Source organism: Serinus canaria, chromosome 25 (assembly GCF_022539315.1).
Source record: "Serinus canaria isolate serCan28SL12 chromosome 25, serCan2020, whole genome shotgun sequence".
Lineage (NCBI taxonomy): Eukaryota > Metazoa > Chordata > Aves > Passeriformes > Fringillidae > Serinus > Serinus canaria.
The window spans coordinates 11,636,025-11,659,152 of record NC_066338.1 but is presented as its reverse complement, the minus strand read 5'-3'; the positions used below and the strand labels follow the sequence as shown (position 1 = coordinate 11,659,152).

Sequence of the window (23,128 nt, the reverse complement as noted above, 5' to 3'; positions counted from 1 at the left end):
CTTCAGCTCTAAGATATCAAAGGAGAAAAAGGATCTGCTGCAAGGCAAATATCCCTATCTTTGCTGGCTGGCAAGAGACCAGCCAGGAAGGGGCTGTGCTTTACCCAAAGAGGCTTTCTAGGGCTGGACACCTCCTCCCCTGTGATCTCTCACGGCACAGGCAGCAGCCAGGAGCAGACCCAGACTGCTCACACCTGGGACTCAGCCCTGCATCTCCATCTCAGCAGTGGCAGGGATGCCCTGCTGCAGGAGGGAAGGAGCCTGGGCTGCATCCCTCAGGGCTCTGGGCAGAAGGATGGGTTTAACCCCCCTGGTCCTAGCCCTGTCCTAGGTCAGAACTCCGAGCTGTTCTAACAGCAGAGCACAAAAAAACTTCAGGGGCTGCTGCTTTGCCCGCTGCTCTAGGACAACAGGCAATGCACCTTTTTCCCTTCAACCTCAAAACGTGGGCTCAGGCAGAAGTGGGTTCTGTGCCTGAAAAATAAATACACCCACAAGAGCTAAACCTTCCTGTTAGAGAAGGACAAGGGCTTAACTGCTCAGAGGGGTGTGTGAGGGGGTCCAGCTCACCTGCTGGCAGTCCCTGGAGGAAGGGGTGAGTTGGTCCCCGCTGCCATCACAGAGAGAAGACCTCGCCACAGCCTGGCTGAGGTCTGTTTGTCACTTTTCCTTCATTATTTGCAGTTTGTACACAGGCGTCATTAGGGATTCATTCGGTTTCCCTAGCAGCAGGCATTAGTCTGGCTTCCCTTTCCCCCTTCTCTCGCCAGCGCCCTTTATTTTTAGTGTCTTATTTACAGTTTGACAGAGTAACTGTAACCCTTGCAAGCTACTCCAGCGGCTTTAATCGGGGGAATAATGAGTCCTGTCTGGCGATGAATAGAATTTAGGGGACAGATTGTTCCACACTCGCCCGGTGGGGTAATTTATTTATGTGCGCACTTGTCAGGAGGAGAAAGGGACGGGGGATCTGTATGCACCGAGGACATTGCCGGCGCTGAAAGGGAAGGGAGAATGGAGCCAAACGCCCCAGATCCCGCTACCCCCCCCGCCCCTCCGGCAGCTGAATGCCTCCGGTGGCCGTGAACTTGGATGGGCCGAAAGCCCCATTCCCAGGCCCTCGGCACGTCAGCGGGGCCGCCGGGCGGCTGGGCTGCGGCAGCGGGCCCGGGGCTCCAGATGGGTCCGGCCGCGGCGGGCAGCCCTCCCCGGCACTGGCCCGCATAGCCGCGGCACGGGGAGCAGCCCCATAGCAACCGTACAGTAGCGGCAGCACAGCGGGGGTCTGGGAAGAGAGGCAAAGCCCTCGGAAAAATACAGGATGGGTCCAGACAATGGCTCTCTCTCATATCATAAATTACACGGCAGCAACAAAAAGCAGCGGATCCTGCCCTCTTCCCCGCTCCCACAGCCCGGGCTCTCGCTGGGCATCCCCGGGCATGGCGACGGCGGCAGCACCGGAGCTTTCCGGAGAGGAGGTGGAGGCGTTGCACCTCCCAGCCCACAGCATCCCCGTCACCCTTTCCCTGTCCCCTCAAAGCTCGTTTCCTTTGCTCCACAGCTTTTCTGCTTTCTTTCCTGCTTTTTTTTTTTTTTTTCAACACCTGAGTCTCCTGTTGCACCACGCCTTCAGCTGGTGCTGGCTGTGTCCAGGATCAGCAGCACCTCCAGAAGCAGGAGGGTTTCTCCTTCTTCTGCTCTCTAGGGAAAATGCCCTTCCACTCCCTCTTTCTTCTCCCTGTCTCAAGGCTGGGAGTTTTTTGTACCTAGAGCTGTCAGCAGCAAGGTCTCAGCTCAGTGCCTTCCAGGAGATGTTTGAAGCTGGACCAGACTGCACTGCAGCCATCCCTGGGCTCCCAAGCAAAGCAGGGCACAGGGATCCACCAAACTCCAAAGCCACCAAGCCAGGAGATGGCCCCCATCAGCAAAAGGACCCACCTGGCACAGCCACTGAGAAGAGGCAATGCAGGAGTGCAGGGGTCTCTTTGCACCCCCAAATGCCAGGTTAAAAGAGGGGGGCTCAGGCTGCTCACCCCCACTCAGACATGGAGGTGCTCAGGCTTCACCTGCCTTTGCTGCTGATGTCCCTTAAACCTCTCCCTGCTTGGCCCAGTTCCCACCTACACTGCTAACTTTCCTTTACAAAACCTCAAAGTTAGTCTAGAAGTACATGTTCTGCCTAAGCGAGGACACATTTTAGTAACCAGTGTGGCATCAGGACACCCCAGCTCTGGCAACTCCCTTTCCACACCAGTGTGGGCATTCTGGCTGCAGGGATTTTCCTCCTCTGCCCTGTCAGTAGAATCAGGAATGAGACTGATTCCCGTTACCACGATGGTGCAGAGCATCTTCCCTTTCCTGGAGCTTTACCAGTTTACCAGCATACTGGGAGAGAACTGGGTGAGCCAATGGCTCTGAGTCCAAGCAATCACCCAGACACACCTCACCCAGCCTGGGTTCCACTCACAGGTGAGGGGGCTACAAGGACCACGGGTTCTGGCTACCTTACACTTCAAACCATGGAAGCAGCAGTTAGTGGGCGGTGCAGGGGACTAAACCAGGCAGAAAGCACTGACATCACAGCTCCAAGCCAAGGAACAGAGAACCAGTCTTCTCTGCATGTCCACTGGAGTAGAACTCGTGTGATGGTCCTGGCACTTTGTCACCTCTGCCTGGGGCCAAAGGTGATGTGCTGGCTGCTTGGGGGCAGAGGTCTGACCAAGGTCCTACAGCTGGAGAGAGCCCTCAGCCAGCACAAGCACCTGAGGTGCACCTGGGGGTCTGGCAATACGGGGACAGTGTCTGCTCAGACCCCCAGCCAGGAACTCACCCCAGGGACCCTGCACCAGCCCCTGGCCAAAGGATGCTCCTGCCCAAGAGCTGATTCAGGGCAGACCTTCCCCTTGGCAGAGAGGCTGAAACCTCTCCTTGCTCAGCTGAACTCAAGGCGGGACAAGAGTCCTTAAAAAATGCCAAAAAAGGTCTTTGCAGCAGGAGCCTGTCTGTGCCCTGCCGAGTGCTTTGCCGGGTGCCCAGCCCAGCCCCGGCTCAGGGCAGTCCCTGCCCTGCCCCGTCCTGCCGGGGGAGCAGCGCGGTGCCGATCCCAGCCAAACCTGCGGCACCGCCGCGCCGGGCCTGGGGAGGGGGAACCTCCTCCGGGTACAATGACTGTCTATTCTGCTGATCACAAGCCTAATCCTCTTTGGTTTTTAATTGGCATTTGGGCTAAGCTGATTTAAACCTCTTCACCTTGTTGGGTCCCCCCTCCCCACTTCTTTCTTTTCTTTTTTTTTTTTTCCTTTTTTTTTTCTTTTTTTTTTTTTTTTTCTGACCAAATAACAACGCTGCCATCACCAAGTCCCCGGCACAATGACAGCTTTGTGCAAGGGCGAGAGGAGAGGAAAGGGAAAGGGAGGGGGAGAAGGGAAATGTGCTGAACACACTCAGAAACAATGCAGAGTTTGTGATTCAGACTTGACCACTGGCAAAGGACCCGCTTCAGCTGCGCCTCCATAATAAACACACTGTCCCTTCCCAGCACCTCTCGCCTGGCCATCAGCTCCTCCTCGGGCCAGCTGCCCACCCCTGTGGGCTCTACCTGCCATCCCCATCTCTCGAGGTGGGTCCCTTCCCCACGCCCCAGTGGTGCCACATCCCCAGGCTCACCAGTGAGTGGCCCACAGTGCAGTGGGCAGGGTGGGCACGTCCTGCTGTCCTCTGCACCCTGTGTGTGCCTGTGCTGGTGCTGTGTCCCCACGCCGAGGTTTGGCTTGGTCAGCCTGGACAGGCACTGGTGTCCCTCAGGATCCACGTCACGCTCCAGGCCAGGGTCTGCCAGCAGAGCAGGGAGAGGAGGAGGAGGAAGAGGAGGAAGATGAGTTGGGATCAGCCGTGGTGAGGGGCTTCTGCTGAGGGTCCCTCTAGGCAAGGTCCTGCTGGCAGCTCAGCTCCTGGTGGCTTTTGGAGGGTGGGGTTTTCCACGTAACCCCCACTCCTGATTCATGTATTAATGAGCCAATCTGAGCTAAAACCAAACACAACAGAAAGGCCTTTATTATCCCCTTCCCATTTAACAGAAAACCCCCACCCCTCCCCTGTTTGTGTTTGTTCCTGTGGATGAGACAGACACCTCTCCCAAGGCTTGGGCATTAGGAGTTAACAAACCCACAAAAAAAAAGATGTTAAACACAGAAAAAAATCCAGGTGTTTGACACTTTGGGCCAGATAGTCAGCAAGGAAGGTGCTGGTGACCACGGAGATTTTGGCTCCTCTTTTTCCCCACCATGAGCTCTCACCAGTCCCCAAGCACTTGCCATGGAGACACTCAGCCTATCCCAGCAGCCTGCTGGTGCCAGACCCAGTGTAAGTTTAGGAAAATGCTTTTTAAAAAACCCAAATTTTTTTAAAATCCCCTTACCAGGACATTTCCAGTGAAGTCTCACCAGGGCCAGAGATAATTTGTCAGTCAGAAAATGAGCAGCAGGTAGGTGAACCCAGGTCCAGCCTGGCAAGAGAGAGAAAAGAGGATGTTAAATGTCAGACTCATGTTCTCTGGCTGGATTACACCAGGACAGGGAGATTACAGCCACACTTCTGACATGAAAGGAGAATGAGGAAGAGAATTCATCAGGAAAACTCTCAGCATCTTTGAAACTGGGCTACTTTCCTAATTTGAGGTGCCTCTGTGGGGCCTTAGCCATGTAGAGAGCAAGAGGAGCTGGGTTCTGCTCTGGGGCAATTTGAAATGGCTGTTTGAAATGAAATGAAATTTGAAATGAAATGAAAATTGGAATTTCTTCTTGCACCATTCCCTGTCCCTGCCAGCTGTGGTGCCAGCCAGCATCTCACTGCAGTTCTGTAGCAAAACCAACTCCAGTATCAAAAGCCACAAGCAGGACCAAAAACCCTAAATCTAAGTCAAAAAACCCCACTTTCTTTATTCTTTCTTTGTCTTCTGGGGAGCTGTGTTCTCCAGGCCTCCCTCCCTGCCCAGGGCAGTACTGCTGCACCAAGGCCCCAAGCCAAACCCAAGGCCAGAGCCCCCTGAGGTTGGGGAATTTATCCTGGCTGTCCTGAGCACCCTGGTTCCCATTGAGGGAAGAGTCCTGGACCAAAGGAGGAGCCTCTCGGGATGCACTCAGTGACTGCCACCCTCAATGCAGAGGAACCAAGGGGCAAAGCTCCAGCACTGCTCATCCCTGCTTGAAAATACCAAAAGTGAGCAGCCCTGACCCTTTGGAAGCTTTGGAGGGTCCTTACAGAATTGGTTTATGTTTCAATAATATATAAATATCCACTTGATGTACTTTCCATGTGTATAAACTCTGTGTAGTGGTTTTGGTTGGCTAATTTAAGATTTCTCTGCCTCCAGCTATGGCCACTCACAGGCTACACATGGGTTTAGATACCCCGTGCAGAACTGACGGAGGAAGGGCCAGAGAAAGGCCTTGTTCTGCTGGCCATCAGTCCCATAAATCATCTCTAACACTACAGAAATCAGAGACAATCTGATCCTGGGGAAATTCAGTGGTGCCAAGCCGGTGAGTGGCACTGGAGGGGGCAGAGCAGCAATGCCCAGACTCATCCTCTCCTCCCAGCTCCGCTTCCGACACCTTCCTGTGCCCCATCCTAGGGAAAGAACCAGAGAAAAGGAAGGGGGGAAAAATCCCCCAGCACAGCCTGAAGTTTATAAATAAAAGCAGTGAGAAATGGACTAAGTAGCTGCAGCTTAGCCCAAGGGCTAAGAGCCTTAGTGCATTTTTGCAAGTTTTAGGGAAGTATTTCCCATTCCTGACTAAGCACATTTGGCAGGCAGAGGGGAGCGCATGGCCCTCCCCAGCTCCTGCTGAAGGGACACAGCAGTGACATCCCCCCTTCCCCAGCCCCTGCCACCCCACAGACCCCACCAGGGACCAGGCTAGAGCCAAGCCCAGCCACGCTCCCCACGGGGCTGCCCCCAGCCAGGTGTGTCTGGGACTCCGGCCTCAGCCCGCAAGCAAAAAATGTGATTTATTTTTTCTTCTAGGGATAAATTTGGAGTTGGTTTTAATCTGCTTTCAAAATTCCCGTCACACCAGGGTTAAACTCACTTAGCATATTTAGGCTTTTAAGTTTCCAGGTCTCATGGCAACAGAGGGATGGGGAGAAATTAAAAAAGAACAACAAACGTGGCCTCATGGAACACTGAGATTTTCACCTAAACCACAAACCCCTTGCAATGGGTCTTCAGATAAAACACCCCAATATATTTCTGGTGCTGTAGTAAAATTAATCACTTCCCACCAGTTGTGTGAAGAGATTCTTTTTCCCCTCTCTCAGATTAACATGGGCACAATAACTTTGTGCCCACAGATCCCTTGGACCAGGTGAAGCCTCTCATGCCTCAGCCCAGGATGGCAGGAGGGGATGAAGTCACTCTTGTTTCACATTGATTCTTCCCCCCTTTCTTAAACAGCCATGAAATGGTTTCAGCAACAGAAAAAAAATGAGGCTATTGAATTTTTCTAGTCCAAAAGAAGGAGGAGGGGTAAAAAGATAATTAAACAGCTGTTTCAGTAATGGTATCGCAGTACACAAAGAATGAAACAAAAAGTGCATCCAGGAAAAAATCCTGCAGCCAAGCCTCAAGCCCCACAGGAGGCACGGAGGGTACTTTGAATGATATTTTTTTTAATATATATGGCAAAAAAAGATGATAGAGCTGCCTTTGGTGGTGCAAAACCAGGAGATGTGGTGAAAAGAGGCTGATTTTGGGGTGTAGGTTGGCTGGGGGGTTTTGTGGCTGTGACATCCCGGTGACAGAGGGAAGACGGAAATCCCAAATCCTGGCGAGGCCGGGAGGAGCCCCTCAAGGCCGGGATGAGCCCCTCAGGGCCAAAGGGCCCAATGTGAGGCCAGGATGAGCCCCTGGAGGCTGAAGACTCCACAGCAAGGCCGGGATGAGCCCCTCAAGGCTGAAGACCGGGATGAGCCCCTCGAGGCTGAAGGGGAGGCCGGGATGAGCCCCTCGAGGCTGAAGGGGAGGCCGGGATGAGCCCCTCGAGGCTGAAGGCTCTGTGGGGATGCTGGTATGAGCCCCTCGAGGCCGGGATGAGCCCCTCAAGGCCGGGATGAGCCCCTCGAGGCCGGGATGAGCCCCTCGAGGCTGAAGGCCGGGATGAGCCCCTCGAGGCTGAAGGGGAGGCCGGGATGAGCCCCTCGAGGCTGAAGGCTCTGTGGGGATGCTGGTATGAGCCCCTCGAGGCTGGGATGAGCCCCTCGAGGCCGAAGGCTCTGTGGGGATGCTGGTATGAGCCTCTCGAGGCCGGGATGAGCCCCTCAAGGCCGGGATGAGCCCCTCGAGGCCGGGATGAGCCCCTCGAGGCTGAAGGCTCTGTGGGGATGCTTGTATGAGCCCCTCAAGGCCGGGATGAGCCCCTCGAGGCTGAAGGCCAGGATGAGCCCCTCAAGGCTGAAGGCCCCATGGCAAGGCTGGGATGAACCCCTCAAGGCCAAAGACTGGGATGAGCCCCTCCAGGATGAAGACTGGGATGAGCCTCTCGAGGCCGGGATGAGCCCCTCGAGGCCGGGATGAGCCCCTCGAGGATGAAGGCCGGGATGAGCCCCTCGAGGATGAAGACCGGGATGAGCCCCTCAAGCCCAAAGGCCCCACGGTGAGGCCGCGGCACCCAAAGCACCGCGAGCGGCTCCGTCCCATCCCACGGAAGCCGCTGGAAAGTGATGGAAGCCACCGGAACGCTCCTGCCCGTGTGGCTGGGCCCGGCCAAGGCGAATCGGCCATTTTACACAGCAGCTGCCTAAAATGGTGGCTCCCACCTTGCCTTCCCCTCAGCACGCATGCACCCACGGGGAGGGGAGGGCCGGGGCCGCAGCCCCCCGCTCGCGAGGGCGCCGGGAACGGGAGCCAAGATGGAATTAGAGGCAGAAATTAAAGGAGGGGAAGGGGGGCAAGCGGGAGAGGATGCGCCTGGCCTCGGCACGGCCTAGCCAGCGATGGCTGCCTTTGTGTCCTGCGGAAGGGAGAAGGGAGGAAGGCCTCGAGGGGGGAAAATGGGGGGAAAGAGGGGAAGGAAAAGAGCGTTTGGGTGAGGATGGTGAGGGGCAGGGATGCGCGGGGGTGCGGGGAAAAAATCTTCCCTTCTTTCTTCACCGACCCCCCTTCACCCTCCCCGCAATCCCGCTTTGACTTTTCCCACAGAAGTAGCCAACCTCCAAGAATGCAAATGACATTCATTATGCAAATGCATGCAAATCAGGTTTAACTATCGGAAGAAGGGCTCAGAATTTCTAATGGGTTAACTCTTTCCTGCACGGCCAGGATAACAAGAGCCCTCGTGTCTTCCTTGGGGCTTTGTGCTTCCCCATCCATGGTGGGCACCCCGACCCGCACCCCTCGATGGGCACCGAGGTGGGGAGGGTGGAACAAAGCACCAGGAAAATACCAACAGCAACAATAAAAAAAACCCTACTGGCGTGGGAGCGGCTGGCCCTTCGTTAAACGTTCCGGCAGGAGACAAGACAAAGCAGGCTTAAGCTTGAAATTGGGGGAAAAATGGAAATTAAAATGGGAAAAGAAAACAAAGGAAAGAACACAGGGAAACAGCAGCAAAAAAAGGAGAAATAAAATGAAAGGGAAACGAAATATTAAAAAGGAAAATTAAAAGGAAAATTAAAAGGAAAATTAAAAGGAAATTAAAAGGAAATAAAGAAAAAGGAAAATTAAAGATTAAATGGAAGAATAAAATTAAATAAATATTAGGTAAGAAAATAAAGGAAAGGATAAAAAAGAAAAGGAAGGGAATGGAAGGGAAGGGAAAAAAGAAGAGCAGGCCACTCTTGGCAGAAGGTGAAACCCTCCGGTGGTGCAGCAGAGAAGGTCCTGGCAGCCAAAAGGGTTTGGCTGCTCACATCGAGCCCTCTCACTGGGCTGGCCTTGGAGCCCCTGGCTCTTCTTCTGCTGGGAACAAAGTCACAAAATGCAACAAGATTCCATTCTGCTCCTTTGTTTTTTTTTCTTTCCCAGTGTTTTCATTGAGGAAAAAAATTAAATGATGATTTCCCCCAGTGCTGCGTGAGCCCGTGGTCCTCTGGGGAGAGAGGGAGGGAGGAGCAGAGGGTGGCAGTGATGGCACTGGGGTCCCAGTCCACATCCCCGTGACCTGTCCAGCATCCTGGCATGCCCAGAGTGAGTTAAAAACCTGCGTGGCCTCAGTGCCCCGCTCCTCCAAACCTTTGTAAAAATCCTGATTCCCGATCCCTGCCCCAAAGATGAGAAGGCGCCAGTGCTGGGAACTGAAACAAGGAAATTCCAGGTGGTGACCTCGTGCTCACTGAATGTTGGAATTGCAGAAATTATGAATATTACAGAGAAACAGATGCATGGCAAAATTCTAAATATTTTATAGCAACATTGTATTGATTCACAATAATAAAGCACTTTAGGATTAATGCTGTGTTTTGTCTGAGAATTATTCCTTATCTGTTCCAAAACCTCCCGATTTTTCTGTTCTTTTTTATACCTCCTTTCGCATTTGATCTTTTTTCCCAATCTGCTCAAAATCTCTTGTCATTTGAGCTGCAAGGTATTAAGTGCAGCAGCAATAATCTGTGCAAGGACAACAATTTCCTGAATTTTAAGGGTTTGGTTTGAGACACCACAAAAATTATTGGTTTAGAGTCACTTTGCTGTGCTCTGAAATGTATGAGTGCAGAACTACTGGTCAGTTATAAAAAAAATAAACCCTTTTATTTCACTAAGCTAGTTCCAGCATAATAAGGTCTCTGCAGAGGGTAAAATACACTTGAGGTGTGCACTTTGGCAAAACCCTTTCCTTACTAAAAATAGAATTTTAAAAAATTAAAAATAGAAAAGGAATAATATTTTTTTTTAAAGGGCATCAGTAATTTGGTTTTCTTTACATCTACTGGCTCCAGCCCATTGGAGATGGAGCCTTGCTCTGCTCCCCCCATCTTGTTTTGACTCCAAGCCCCAATTTCCAAGTTCACACCTCATTCTAAAAGTGGAATTGGGTGATTTTTCTCTTTTTTAATTAGTTATTGGAAAGTATATTTAAAAAAAAAATAAACAAACAAACACACACACAAAAAAAATTAAATTCAAAACTATAAGAAAGGTCTGGGGGATGCTGGGGGTGCAGCAATGCCCAGGCATGGCCGGGAGCTGCTCTGCACTAATGACCAACCCTGAATTATCCTGGCGTGGGGCTGACAGGACAAACTCCTCAGGTGCTGCCTGATGAGCACCCAAACACCCAGAAATTGTCATTTCCTGGCCCAGGAAGGAGTCAGGATGCATTAACACATACCTGGTGTGGTGGGCATCCCCGGAGCTGCTGCAGGACAGGCCTCGGGCTGCAGGACACAAAACCAAGATTGGGTTTAGCACAATGTTGGAGCAGAAATTGCTGCATTTAAAAACTCCAAGTGGAGTCACGTGCAAAGGCGTTTGGTTCCATCTCCAAAAGTGATTTTTAAATTTTTGAGAGGTTTTTTTTTATTTAGCTCTCTTTGCCTTCACCTTCCCTCTCTATCAAATTTCACCACTCGCGTCTACATCTGTTTCAAACCCGTTTGTTCTGGTTTTCCCCCATCCTTGATGCACCTTTTTGGCCTTGGAAAACTCCTGATGACCCCCAACTGCAGCCTTTGGGTGCAGGGTAGGAAAAGAGGTGCCCTGGGCATTTGCAGCCCCTACATGACTCACTAAAAAATACAACTTTCAACACCTTTTAACCCCTTGCCATTAGAAATCAATGACACACCCTGTGAGGGTTCATTCCACACCGGGGTGGAATGGGCCCTGGCAGCTTCTACAGTAATTTCTTGTGTGGAGGGACCTTCAAGGTCTATGGAATAAAGGAAGAAGGGGCAAGGGGAGGTGCTGAGAAATTACAGTGGAAATCTATTTATTGAAAATATATTTTGGATGATAATTCCAAGCGGTTTCTCAGCGACGTGCAGGGGCTGCACATCCCATGGGAAATAAGCAGCAGGAACACAGTGACCCCATACAGCCACTTTCTTCCCCATTTCTCCCACCAGGCACTTAAAAAGCCTTTTTGCCACATGCCAAGGAGTTTTGTGCCTCAAAAGTCCTGTTTTCCTCCCAAACCCCATGCTCCCTCCTTGCCAGAGGGTGTTTTCCAGGAGACACACTTAGCAGCAGGTTTTGCACAGCCACACCACGGGGAAAAGACAGGCTGGAGAAGGTCTTTGAAAGAATTCAGTGTCATGAAAAATTACAAAGGCAGCAAGAAAATATCCTGGACACATGGAAACACCAAATTCTCCTGATGGGAACAAAAGTGCAGCAGGAGATCCCGACAGGGATGACAGTCCAAAATTCCCAGTGGAAAAGAGCCTTTAAATTCCCAAATTGTTATAAAACCTCTTGGTTTTCCTACCAAGCAGGATGTTGGGTGCTTTAAGGAAGATGTGGGGTAGGGGCTGTCACATTCCTGATGCCCACACTGCCACTGGCGCTGCCAACAGCCACCTGGGGACCACCTGACACCAATTTAAGGCAGAATCCCAACTTTTCATCACTCCTCTTAAGGCCGAGAGGAAAAGAAGAATTTTACAGCAGCCACTTAAACTCTCCTGTGATGGCTGGTGCTCATCTCCTCTCTGGCTGCTACGGGGTGTGAAAGCATCCTTGGACCACAAAACAATTTCCCATGGAATCCTAGAGGAGATTTGGGGTTGGATTATCAGGCTTTAAAAGCTGCAGGAGGCACAGGCTCTCGATACTGTTATTTTTGGAGGCAAGAGCTCTCGATACTGTTATTTTTGGAGGGCTTCTGATACTGTTATTTTTAGCCAGTTTTAACTCATCTCACCAACCCCTTTTTTTACAGCCAGCTCACCAACCTTCCAGGGCCAGGGTGATTTTCTTTTTTTTTTTTTCCTTTCTCTTTTTGCCAGACTCATTTTCCAGCGCCCGGGGGCTGCCAATAACGCTCAAAAAAAAAAAAAAAAATCACCCCCAAAAAAACCCCACACACAACACAAAAAATCCAATCCCACCACCCTTTTTTTTTTTTTTTCTTTCCCAAAGAACTGGGAGGCGTGAGCACTCGAGAGTCAAATTTGCCCAGGAGCCGCGTTCCCTAAGAAAGCAGAGCTCGTTCTCCTTCCACAAACTCCGCAGCGGCAACAAAAGTCCCTTTCAAGCCCTTCCAGACGCAAGTCCTTCAGCTCAATTAGTCAGGCACACAGAGACACAAAAAAGCCTCCCATTCAGGCTAGTGGCTGGCTGTGGAGGACAAGGGCGAAGAAAGGATCTTTCTCCCACGCTTTCACTGGGTGTCATAACAAGCAGAAAGCCCTCTTACGGGGGGATTATTGGAGATAAGAGTCCGATGGAGGGGCTGGGGCAGCAGCAGCAGGGGAGGAGGGGATGGGGATGGGGTTGGAGGTTGTAGCTCCCAAGGTCGGGTGAGCATGGCCGCTGATGGAATGGCACTCTATCAGAAATGGGGTTTTTTTAGAAAAAAAAGGAAAAAAAATGACGATATTCCCCCCCAGCCTGTACACACACACACACACGCGCAGAATAATCCCTGTTCTCCATGGCAACCTGCTCCGTGGCCATGCCTCGCACCAGAGGAGGGAGGCAGCCTGCTTTCACTCTGGAATCTCTGCCAGCTTGTCCCCATCCTGTCAGAGCCTCGGCCAGGCTGGACAGAGAGGCTGGACAGGCTTCCTCCCGCTCCCTCACCTCCAAAAACCAGGGATTTTCTACAGCAAAGAGCATCCAGAAATGCACAGCTCCATGGGAAAGCTCTGCCTCCAGAAAGAGCCAGCCCTGCTCCTGCACACGGGAGGGTTTGATGCTGGAAAGACCTTTTTTCATGAAGAAGAAGAAGAAAAATATGTGTGTGTGGATGTTAGCAGGGTTTTTCAAAGGCAAAACAAGGGGAAAGAAGGCAGAAAAATCTCCCAGGACTGGAGTTTGTCTGCGAACAAACTCTGGGGTGGGGTGGTGGCCCAGGGCCACCCGTCCTCTGTGGTCCCTCTCCAGTCCCGAGCCCTCAAACCTGTCCCCAGCCAGAGGAGACAATTGCTGTGCCTTCTGGCCAGGCCCCAGCAGGAAGAAAACTGCTCTGGATGCTGACAGTGCCCTGCAGGACTAACCAAAGCTCCTGAGTGAATTTCGTGCCTAATTCCCTTGAACAATCCAGGTTCTATTGTTAATTCCCCGTGGCTTTTCCACTGGCTCTAGACGTGGCTGTGGAAGGGCCGTGCCCCTCCAGGTCTTTTCAAAGATTCCTCTGCCACAAGCAGAGCCACAAAATTCAAAACAAATGCCAGAAAATTTGGGTTTTTTCCCTCCTGCCCAGCCTCAAGCCCTGCCAGTTGCTGCTGTGGGATTGTCCCCATCGAGGAGCAGGTGACAAGAACATCCAAGTTCAGCAACATTTTACAAGGATCAGGGAGGGAATATAAACTCTCCAGCCCAGGGATGGAAAGCCAAGAAACTCTCTTGGAATACATTATCCCATAATTGTAGGGTTTCAAGCACTTTCCTCCCAAGCAGCTGGTGCCTGCTGATGCCAGAAGAAGGTTGTTTGGCTCAGACACATTCCTGCTTCAGCCCGGGAATCCCTAAAACAATCCTCTCCTATGGAATACTGCAAAAGCAGAATATTTCAGTCCACCAAAACAGAGAAATTTACTAAAAGACGGAGGGGAAGAGGCAGATGAAACAAAGCAGATTCCTTAGGGACAACCCTTTCTCCTTCCCAAAGAGCATTCTGTGCCTCCAAAAGGATGAAGATGATCTGAAGGATCTCCTTTCCCTTTCCAGAGCTCACACACTGATCCAGAAAAGGTTTTGTGGTTTGGTTGGTTTTTTTTTTTTTGGGGGGGGGGGTTGGCGTTTCGTTTGGTTTGGTTTGGTTTGGTTTTTTGGTGGGGTTTTTCTTGTGGATTTTTTTTTTTTTTGGTTGGTTGGTTGGTTTTTTGTTTTAGTTTGTTTTTTTTCAATAAAAAATGAGCTTCCAGCAGGCAGGAACCTGCTGAAGGTCAAATTAAGCCTGATTTACCTGCCTTGACCTAAACAACTCAAGGCCACAAGATGAGCCAACAGCCCCCTGGAGCCACACAGGGCTCAAAACCAGGCCAGTCCACCACCAAAGAGTATCTAGTTTTTTCATTCCCAACACTTATTAATCAGCACTTTTTCCCCCTTCTGAAAACTGTATTTTCTCCCTACCCCAGAGCAAGCTCCACCATATGTCCTCTGCTTGCCTGTAAAAATGCACCACACGAGACCAAGCAGTAAAAGGCAGCAGATGCACCCAACATGGATGCTCCCTCCTCCTGCACCAGCATCCTGCACTGCTCCTTTTGTCCCTGCTCCAGCCATAGTCAAACCCCCAAAAGTGGAATTACAATTATTTTTACACCCAGCTTGGGCTGTCAAAGTGGAAGCTCCAGCCCTGGCTGTCGATGCTGGGTGAGGATTACACAGCTTGAGCTGTACAGTTACAGATGCCAGGTCCCAGTCTGCTCCCAGCTGTAGCAGGGTAAATCCTGGGGTTACACAGTGAGCCAGAGATGGTGATCCACTGATAACAGTGAGCAAGAGTCGGTGATCCACTGATAACAGTGAGCAAGAGATGGTGATCCACTGATAGCAGTGAGCAAGGGATGGTGATCCACTGATAGCAGTGAGCAAGGGATGGTGATCCACTGATAGCAGTGAGCAAGGGACTGTGATCCACTGATAACAGTGAGCAAGAGACTGTGATCCACCGATAACAGTGAGCAAGAGACTGTGGTCCACCGATAACAGTGAGCAAGGGACTGTGATCCACTGATAACAGTGAGCAAGAGTCGGTGATCCACCGATAGCCAGATTCAGCAGGAGTGGCGGTCCAAGACCTCCCCGCCAGCCCTGCAGACACACGGACACCCCCAGCCATAATCCCAGGATTCGGGCATCCCTCTCCACAGCTGTCACCCTAAAACAACGTTTCTCATCTCTTTTCGGGCAAAACCATCCAGGGCCATGCCAGCCTTGCCCGCAGCAGATCCTGCCCGCGGCCGCCGCCCCTTCCCCAGCTCGGCCCGCGAGAGGTGTCGGGACTCACACGCACACGTCCCTTTCTAGATCTGTCCCCGAAGATCCCTCCGGGCAATCCGAAATGCCCCCCAGGGCTATATTTAGCCCTCTCCCGCACGCTGGCAGCACAAGCCTGGGCCAGCAGAAGCTGCCGCGGCCGCGGCGATGGGAGCGCGGAGCTGCCAGCGCGGGCGGCGAGAACCGAGCTCCGCTTTCACATCCAATCACCCCGGCTGCATCTCAGCCACCTGCCCGCTGGCTCCCGTCTCCTCAGCAGCCTGAGGAGCACAGAGCTCATCATTTTCCTTCTAGCCGTCCCCCCCTCGGGGCACTGCCAGCCGCTTCCCCCGGGCGGGGTGCGGGAGAGCCGCCCGGCCCCGTGCGCCGGGCACGCAGCACCGCGTTCGAGTCATTCAAGAAATCTCCTTTCCTGCCATACAGAGACGGGCACCGGCCACCCCAAAATCACCCCAGGGCGCTGCAGAGCACCCTGCGAAGTGCCAGACCCGATGGGCAAAGCCGCGCTGGGGACCAGGACAAGAGGATCCTGCCCAGCCTCCTGCAGGCTGAGCTCCGAGCCGGGGGCAGCGGGGCCCAGAGCCCAGCCGGTTAATTCCGAGCATCAGCCCAGCCTCCGTTCCCACACACCGCCACTCGCTGAAATTAAAGCAGGGCCTGATCTGATTCCTATGGCGGCTTAGCGCCCACTCAGCCGCTTTATCATAATCCCGACATAAAAATCGCTCCCTTGAAAACGCTCAGGGGTTTGAAGCCCTGATTGTTTGAAGAGGAAAGACTCTGTTCTCAGCACAAAGATGTGCTCCCCTCTCAGCCCCGGATGGGCAGCTGGAGGCTTCCATCAGCATTTCTGACCCTGTAGGTGCCCGTGGCAGAGCCCTCACGCTTTCCCTGGCACAGAGATGCCCCCAAACCCAGCTCGATCAGCGGCACCCCAAAAAGAGCAGAGCTTTGAGAGCTGGGAACAAGTCACGGCTGGCAGCCAGCCCTGCTGTGAGAGCATCTCTAAAAACCATCCCCTCTCCCTCCAAATCCAGCTGCGACTGCTTGTGGGAAGGAATTCAATCTGTGCATTTCGAAATTAAATAGATAGATGCAAATTTCTATGGTATTGGTGGGATTTCTTTGTGGTGGCACTGCAGCGCCATTCCACACCTGCCCAAGCCAGGCTGCACGGGACCGTGCAGGGAGGACAAGGGACACTTCATGTACCAAAGAGCTAGAGCCACCAGGGCCTCCTTTTGTTTTCAGTCTTAAACTGTAAAATGCCAGCAAAAAAATCCTCTCAATGGGGAAATGTCTATTTTCCTCGAACACTATAAAATCATGATTTTTTAAAAAAACATTTTCTTAAGCTACTTTTCATCATCCCTAGCTGAGAATTTTCAAATACGAAATGTCAAAAAAACCACATATTTTGTCCATCACAAAGTAAAAGTTCATTTCCACTGGCAGCACCAACCAGCACAAGAATTTCTGCCCTTTTGCCAGACCCCGACCCACAGCGCTCGTACAATGAGAGGGCTTTGGCCTCAGCACCAAACTGCTCTGCTGCATTTCTGCACTGCCAACATAAGCATTCAAGACAGAAGCTAAAGGGGATCCACTGAGCGAAATTCATAATTTTTAACAATTGTTTTTGTATAGGCTCGTTCTCCTCAGTGGCTCACTGAATCACAGAAAAACCAGTATTGCATTTTCTCCCTTTTTTCCCCCAATTCCAAACTGCTGCTAAGCAAGAGAGCGGGGTGGAGAGCTGATACCTCGCTCCCAAACGAGTGTGTCTCCTATTAATGTCTCCAGCAGTTATGTGGCCAGAAGGGAGAGCAGAGTAGACAGTGCTGAGTGTTAACCAGTCAAATCATAGTGTCCAAGCAAGCTTAAACGGCCACATGTAAACTGCAATTTGGATCAATGTCACGCAAACACGCAGGGCTTACTGCTAGAGCACTCCAGGAGTAAATCAGGGAGAAAAGGAGGAAAAAAAAATTAAAAATCAGCTATTTGCAAGACTATTCCAAAGCCCTTGGAGAGAGCCCAGCTCACAGTCACACAGACACTTCCACCACTGGAAGTGGTTATCCACCACAACAAAAACTCAGATTAAAAAGAAATTCTATCCAGCCAAAGAGTGACATGCTCCAACAGCACCCAGAAATTGCAGCAAAGCTTGGGGTACCAGGAACCTCCAGGGACCCATCCAAGGGCTGAGGGGGCTGGAACCGATTCCATTTCCCTGCCAGGCTGGGAGCACAAAGGGATGGGTGATGAGCATGGAGGTGCTTCAGCTCCACAGTGTCATCATGTCCCTGACTGGCAGTGGGGGTCACAAGCATTTTAAATGGAGCTTTTTGCAGCTGGGAATGAGGTGCAAAAGCTCCAGAGAGGCAGCTTGGGCCTGGTGGGCTTTAAACCCACCCTCTCCATCACCAACCAGCACAGGCACCTCCTGCCCCTGGCTCCAGGCCCTCCACACATGGTTTGCTAAATTCTTGGAGGAGTTTCATCCTTGTCCCAGTTTACATCCCCCCACTCCTGCTCATGCCTTTGTTAGAGCCAAGAAGTGACACCATCCAAAGCAGCCTATGGCAGCGCCGCAGAGCCCGGGATTGGTCACCCAGGAGCACCAAAAGATGCTCCCACAGCAGCACTCCCAGCCCCTGATTGGAGAAAAGGCACTTTTCCCCTCCTTGAGGGAAGCCACGGGCCAATGGTGGATGGCACATGGCAGCTTCCCAGGGCTCACCCCCAATAAGAGTCCCTTGTCCCCCTTGGAGCCACCGCGCCCCTTCGCACCCGGCCCTGGGGCCACTGCTCGGCGCCGACATCTCAGCCCCATCCTGGAGCACCAGCCTGGCTGGGTGGGCAGCACCCAGCTGGACCAGCAGGAGTTCTCCTGGCCTGGGAAGGATGAGCGAGGAGAGCTCCGTGCCAAGAGCTTTGTCACCGCTTTGTCACCAAAGCCAAGGGTGTCCAACTCCACCCTGAGATGCTCAGGCTGTGAGCATCCATGGAGGAGGTCTCCCCTTCCTCTCCCTGCCCATGGAGCTGCCCCTGTTGCCCTGTCCTCTGGATTGTCCCTCTCTGGCCAGGAGAGCAGCACCTCACTCCCCCCGGGGAGGAGCAGCAGGATGGCAAAGGAGAGCAGGGAATCAAAGAAGAGCCTGAAAAACCTTCCCTACATCCCTGCCACCGCCAGCACCAGGAACAATGGCAAAATCCCAGAGGGAAGAAGGAAAGAAGGTTCTCCCTAAGCTTTCCCCAAGCAGATCATCACAGAGCTCCACTCAACACATGTGCTAAATTGTTCTGAATCACAGGGCCATGGGTGAGGGGGAATAAGACCTTGTTTATTAATTTCAAGCATTCATAAGGAGGATAAATCTGTCACGTCACAGCCAGCACCACAGCCCTTCCCTGAAGGAAGGGCCAGGCACAGTTCCTTCTGCCCTTTTGGGTTTTTAGTTCCCCAGGAGCACATGAGCGAAGCGAGCGGGTCCAGCACAGGTCAAAAGTCAGCTCATTTCTACATCCCTCACCAGAGGGTTTTCATAAAGTCACAAAGCTATAATTGCTCCTTTCCAAAATTAGTTCAGGTGCCATCACCCACATTAGCTCTTTATTATTATAAAGTCTTTTTGGTTTTGGTTTTGGTTTTTTTTTTCCTCCTTGGAATCACTGTTCTGATATTATTTTATCTTAATCCACCATGAAAACTTTGTGTTCTTCTAAGCAAGATCAAGACACCTTTTCCAATAGGTTGCTGTGATTTGTAGGTGGCATCTCAGGCACCCAGTCTGATTATTAAAAGCAAGTGGGAAGCACCCAGTTCACCTCTTTGACTCAAAATTCCCTTCCACAGTAGAGCAGATTAAAAAAATCCCAGTTTCCATAGGGAAGGGGTTGACACCTAATCCATTAAAGAGGGATAAGAACCAACATCAATTTGCAGAGAAGATAAATTAAGCAAAATCAAGTTCCCCAATTAGTCTCATGCGGCTCCACACACAAGTTATATTATATATATATATATATATATATATATATATATATATATAATCTCCCTTGTAAATCCCCAAATTAGAATCTTGAGTCCATTCAAAGAAACATTCATAAACAAAGGGTTAAAAGAAGAAAGAAAGCATTTGGATAGAGACACAAGGGAAGAAAAACAAAGAAAACTGCAAGAAACCATTTTACAAATCACCATATCCTTCTTTCTAATACTGATATCAAGTTATAGCTGTCAGGGAGGAAAATTTATGTATCTGTAGAATAGATAGGGAAGAGGGGGGAGGGAAGGTAGAAAAAAGGAAAAAGAATCCAGCACTCATATTTGCAAAACAACCATTAATAAACATTGCTCTGTTGCTGCTTTATTAAACAGATAATCCAACACAGTAATCTGTATTGATTTATGGATTCTCTGATGCTCTAGGACTGGTTATGCAATGAAAGTTCATCCTTGATCTGTAGTCTGGGTCCTGGACTTAACTAATTCATAATCTGATTGGAAGTTTTACTTTGTTAATTCAATTACGGTTAACGGCCGAGGAGAGAGCGGCAACATCTTTGTCTTTCTCAACACAGACGGTTTCTTCACATGCCCAGAACCAGTAAACTCTTAAAATCACAGGAGGCAAATAGGTTCTTAAAAAAAAAAAAAAAAAAAAAAATCCTACCTCGGGTTTTAATTCCAGTCTCTGAAAGTTGTCTTTTCCCCCATTTTTTCCGCCTCTCATTTCCTTTCTCTTCTTTTTTTTTTTTTTTGTTTCTTTTTTTTTTTTAATATTTTTCTTTTCCTCCTCTTCCTTTTGATGAATTTCCTTTCTTCTCCACATCCTCCTCAGGCGTGTAATGGGGTTATTTTTACTTTCGGTTATCTAGCTTTATGAAGAATCGACACCACTCATACAGCTAGATAACCAAAGATAACAACCAACCCCTGGAGTCTACAGCATCAGCAGGAAAAAGCCAACCTCCTCTTCTCCAGGGGCTCGGGGGCACGTGGCTTTTAAGGAAGGAACGAGGGAGGAAAACGAATAAAAAGAGATGCAAATATTAGCAGCCAGATCCGTAATGTCTTCACACAGCTCCAGCCCCGGCCCTGCTCCTGCAGCCCGAGCAGCCCAGGGCACAGAGTCCTGAGCATCGCTGGGACAGGCGGGATCAGGCCCCTAGGAAACGCAATTTGGAGCAGAATTACAGGATAACCATGCAAGGGCTGCCTATTTTCTGCCGAGTTTCAATTTGTTTCATTTGCAAACCAAATGATATTCTGCAGGTGCCGAGAATTAAGCCCACATTATTTTTAATAACTATCAAATTAATGCATTCAAACTGGTAATAATCTAAGCAAATATAATTTGCACCCACAACTTAAAATATGCATAAAAGACCAAAAGGACATTTCCCCACCCACAAATGTGTTTAACGCTCTCTAAACAAAATGACTGCGAGAAAAACCTGCCGGTTAATATAAATAGTAACTTGTGATGCTTTGGATTCAGCCAAGATCTGGGGGAATAGCGATGAATAAACACCGAAAACACAGAGGAAATGATGAAAGGGATGGAAGGGAGGAAAGAAGGAAGGGAGCGACTCCTGCTCGCGGCTCAGGACCCCGGCCCTGAGCAAGGACCGCGCATCTCGGGCAGGGACCGGGACCCGAATCCCTCCGTTCGTTCAGGGGGAGACCGCGGCTTTCCCCCGCCAGAGAACCGCATTCCTCGCTTTCCTCTCCCCGTATCCCTCCGTCCTTTCTTCTTTCGCGGGGAACACGCATCCCTCCGTCCTCGCTTCGGGGGCTTTGCTTCCCTCCATCCTTCCTTTCCCCTGGGGCGAGGGAGAACCCTCATTCTCCTTCTCCAGAGTGACCTGCGCCCCTCCACCCTTTCCTTCCTCCGGGGAGGAACGTGCATCCCCCCACCGTTCCTCCTCTCCAGGGCAGCCCGCATCCCTCCATTCCTCGGGGAAGGAACCCGCATCCCTCCCGCACTCCGCATCCTCCCGCCCGCCTCCACCCCCGCGTCCCTCCCCTCGCCGAGCGACCTGCTCCGCTCCATCCCTCCATCCCTCCTTCACCTGCATCCCTCTTTCACCCTTCTCGCTGCGGGGAGCGCGGAGCCCTCGCTCCGCCGAGACCCCGCGGCTCCTCCGCCCCCGCCCGCGCCTCTCCCGCGGCAGCGCGGGGGGCCCTCGCGGCGGCTCGGGGGCCCTGCCGGCGGCTCGGCTCGGCTCGGCTCGGCTCGGCTCGGCTCGGCTCGGCTCGGCTCGGCTCGGCTCGTACCTGCTGCCCGCAGCCGCTGCCCGCAGCCTCTGCGCCGGGGGGAGCGGCGCGCGGCACTTTTCATTCATGCTTTCACACTCCCGGCCCTCGCCGCCGCCGCTGATTGGCCCGGGCCCGCCTGACGTCACCCGAGCGGTTCCCACCCCTCTGCAGCGCTCCCGCTTCATCAATGGGCTGGGGAGGGGCCGCGCGCACACACCCGCACCCCCCCAACCTGGCACCCCCCAACCTGGCACCCCCCAACCTGGCACCCCAGCCTGGCACCCCCGGTCCCAGCATCGCCCCCCGGCCCCGCAGCCGTCCGTCACCCCCGCCTGCCCCATCGCCGCCACCGCCTCCGCCGTTCCGGCCTCTCCCGCCCGGTGCCACCGCCATCGGCACGTCCAGCATCACCCTCAATCGCCACTATCGCCAACATCACCCTCATCATCATCATCATCATCATCATCATCATCATCATCTTCTTCATCGCCACGCTCATCGCCTGGACTCCACCAGGCTCAGCGCGGCGCTCCTCATTGCCATGGGCATCGCCACCACCCCCAGCGCCACCGGCCACCGCTCACGGCCACCAGCCCTGGGCAGCACCAAGTGTCCCCTGCCCCAGCCGTGACCACCCTGCCAGCACCGATGTCCCTGCTCGCCACCTCTGTGCCCCCCAGGCTCAGCCTCCCTGGCTTCCCCTTCTCGGGGAGGCGAACACCACCCAGTGCCAGTGCCAGGGCCCGGATGGAATCAAACGCAGGTTTACTTCTCTAGTTTTAACCCCACCGTTAATTACCCTTTGATTTCCCTGCTATAATATAGATCCCATTAAAAAAAAAGAAAAAAGAAAAAAACCCACCATGATTTTTCCTTGAACAAGAACAGAGGATTGGGGCTGGGTTGTTTGGGTTTTTTGTTTGTTTGGTTGGTTGGTTTTTTTTCATTTTCTCTTAAAGATTTCTTTACCTTGGAATTATTTTTTTCCAGCTGGTTTTGGGTCTGGGAGTTTGGGCTGGGAAGTTACTCATGGCTTTTGTCTCTTTCTGGAGCTGGATTCTCCCACTGCCACCACCGGTGCAGCCAGCCCGACCTGCCAGGGCCCTCTCTCCCAGTTCCCCCCACTGGGAAAAATAGGAACCCACTGGTCTGGCCCCCACCAGGCCCAGCACTGAAGTGGGGAAAGGGGGTTGGGGGTGTGGAAATAGCCCCAAAAAAGCCCCAAAATAGCCCTGGGGCTCTGCTCTTCAGGCTGTTCCGCCGACAGCCCCTCCCCGTGGCCTCCTGCCCGGTTCTCTGCGAGCCCACCCTGCACAAAAGGGTTTTTGGGGTGCCGTCTTGCACCTTTCCCCTTTCCCTTGGTCCTTCCAGGCTTAGCTGGGAGGAAAAAGCAGATTTCGGGAAGACTCGGTGGGTGCTCCCGGGGGAAGGGAGGGGCTGCAGCACCCATTGGAGGCACCCAGGGGTCCTCCCACCTGCACCCCCATCCAAATCACGGTCTCCAACTTCTGTCAGGGCAGGGACCCTCCCCGAGCCCTGCCGGGGCCGCTCGACCCCTGCCCGCGGTTTTTTTCCTCCCTCCGCGGTTCCCCATCACCCACCTGGGCCGGCGGCTTCTCCTCCGAGGGCACAGGGGGCCGGAGCCGGGGCCGGGGAGCTCCTGGAACAGAAGCCGAGAGGGGTGGGTTAAAAACGCAGCAGCTCCCGCGGTGCCCACGCAGCCCCCGGGGCCGTGGAGCAGCTCGGTGGGG

General features: G+C 52.3%; 1 long non-coding RNA gene across 1 annotated transcript; it reads right to left on the bottom strand.

Annotated features, from left to right (window-relative positions):
• Window positions 1-4,427: 4,427 nt before the first annotated feature.
• On the bottom strand, window positions 4,428-19,932 carry LOC127060716 (uncharacterized). Its single transcript, XR_007780022.1, has 3 exons — window positions 19,789-19,932; window positions 10,326-10,371; window positions 4,428-4,504 (listed from the first exon to the last, which is right to left on the bottom strand). It is a non-coding gene; the product is annotated as an uncharacterized LOC127060716 (long non-coding RNA).
• Between the last annotated feature and the right edge of the window lie 3,196 nt (window positions 19,933-23,128).